The following is a 2,551-nucleotide window of genomic DNA, read 5'->3' as shown; positions in this document are numbered from 1 at the left end:
CAGTTTTATACGTTTACTGCACTGTCTATAATCAGGTTTTCTCCAAAAGATTTAGGTCGAAATGTAATGTATTTATTATACAACATACTACATAATTAATATTGTCATTATTGTGTCCATTTTTGGTCACGAACAAAAAAATAAATAGCTAACATTAGCTATCAAACAATGCAATAACCAATAGCACGACGAATAGAGTATGAAAACTCTCACTGATATAACCAATGTACCTTTTTTGCTACTTTGCTAGATATCATAGCTCCCTTTGCCACTACGATAGGAAAATTTGTTGGCTCACGTCAATATGGAAAAAAGGTTACAAAAAGACTTTTGAAATCAACACGATTTAACACATCACTAGTTCATCATTAGTTTACATGTCGTATGGGGCAACATAAGACTACATTTTCAATATGTTAAATCTGAAACTAATCTCGAACTTGTGTATTTAATGATGAAGAAAATTAGTAGTACAGTATATTCGGTTAGCTTGAGAACCAATAGAAACATCGTCATGAGACTTTGTAACTCGTCGAAGAACCGCCAAGTTGAGTATGGCAGTCACGTAGACGTAACGGTTTGAATTCTCCCTCGAACCTAATAACTGAGCGATATTGATCATCCCTATACTAGGAGAGTCTGCTCCTGCAAATGTGCTGTAAATAGACTTATGACACAAACTGTAAACATTTGACTACTCAAAGTTCTTAAAGTATACAAAAGATATTTTTTTCCAACTTAAGTTAAGTTGTTCACCAATCTAGTTTTGTCTATTTTTCACCTGAAGATGGGATCATATTACATATCCCGAAACGTTGTGAAAACTGTTTTTTTTACTAACCGTGATTGAAAACAATCCCACAAACGCCATAAACCAGTCATCACAAAAAATGAACTTTTAAAGTCTAAGGATGGCTACGGATTGTACATGAAGTAGTACAATAATATTTTAAAATAAAATGCATAATCATAGATTAAAGGAGTAGAGCACTCTACTCCTTTACCACTTAGGTAGAGGAAACAAAGTAGAACAACGTACACTTAGGTTACACAATGAGGAAATAAGTATTCCACATGAGTAGTTTCTTAATCGATATTGTACGTGGTTTTATAATCACAGATTTATAATCACGTTAACCATACGTTGATATACATTTACAGTTTGTACCAGAGCGAGTAAAGAAAACTGGTACAGTTTAGTGAGTAAAATGTTGAGATGTTCCATGTGTCTCGACGTAGAGCCAGTTTATCTTGTACAGCCGTGAGCTACGTCATGTTATATTTTCTCTGGAGATACAGTATTGCTGTCTTAAATGTTTACTGCAAACGCTCAAATTCCAACCTTATACCAACCAACGAACCAACCATCTCTTAAAATAATAGCATTTTTATATCATTAAATGATTAAATAATATTGGCACATGCATTAATTCATTGAATGTTTAATTTTGAGTAATGTGTAATTCATGCAAACTACTTTTGAAATCTAAAATAATATATTCAAGTTTCCACAATCCATGGGACTACCTTGATATACATCTTGAAACCATTTAGAATGTATGCTAATTTATGTATTTTTTTACATAAAAAAATCTAATAATAAATCATATTATAAAAATAAAATATGGTTTGCCTTTACATAAAGATAGCAGAGAAAAGTGTTCTCTCCTGCTAAACTGAAAAACTCATGCATAACTTTAAACATGTATGATGATTTAATGTAGAAAACGTGTGCGTGTTGATATGCAGATTGACTATGTAATCATATCCAAGTAGTAAAATATAAATATGTTTTGTACAAATCTGGTCTTTCCTAATGCATCGTTATGCGAGCGTTCTTAACGTTTGATAGCGTCAATTTCTCGTAATGTGTGACAGGTTGAAATTTTACTTTTACATTTAAATACGAAAATCTTTGCATCTTTGCATTCAAATTAAATATTGCACATTTTCAGTAATTAATATGAAAACCTGTAGTACAAACTTTAGTTGTGTTACGAATAAATATCCAACATATCCCTGTTTCAGAAATCCTGGTCTTTTGGCTTTACTGAAAATGTGCGCCGTAATGCCAGTTTCCCACCTCGTATTTCTTAAATTGGTATCTGAAATGGAAGGGGTTTTCGTTGAAATCGTAAGTATGGATTCTTTAACCTGGGTTCAGTCTCGACGACGTATGAACGTATTTTTAACGGTATTTTTTAGTAAGGTACGGTAATTTAACTTCTGTTGTCTGTTTTATTGTTTTTTTTGTGTTTACGTTTAGGGCAAAATTAATTCTTTTTACAAAGAAAAAAACTCGTACTTAACATATTATATCAATCCTTAAATCTTAAAAAAGTAGAATGTCCAACAATTCCCATAGTGGAAATGTCCATAATAAATTGCATAACGTTTGTATAGACTGTCACAAGCAATGTATATTTTTATTCGGCAAAAAACAAAAATTAAAAGAATGCTGACAATATCTTTAGGTCGGGGAGTATATAAACAAATTTGTAAGCGTAAATCGATAAATAAATGTTCCTAGTACAATCTGAGGCGAGTATTC

The sequence above is a fragment of the Macrosteles quadrilineatus genome, unplaced genomic scaffold, assembly GCF_028750875.1.
Source record: "Macrosteles quadrilineatus isolate MER2022 unplaced genomic scaffold, UCM_ALF_1.0 Scaffold_1__1_contigs__length_201487025, whole genome shotgun sequence".
Lineage (NCBI taxonomy): Eukaryota > Metazoa > Arthropoda > Insecta > Hemiptera > Cicadellidae > Macrosteles > Macrosteles quadrilineatus.
This window is presented reverse-complemented; position numbering follows the sequence as displayed.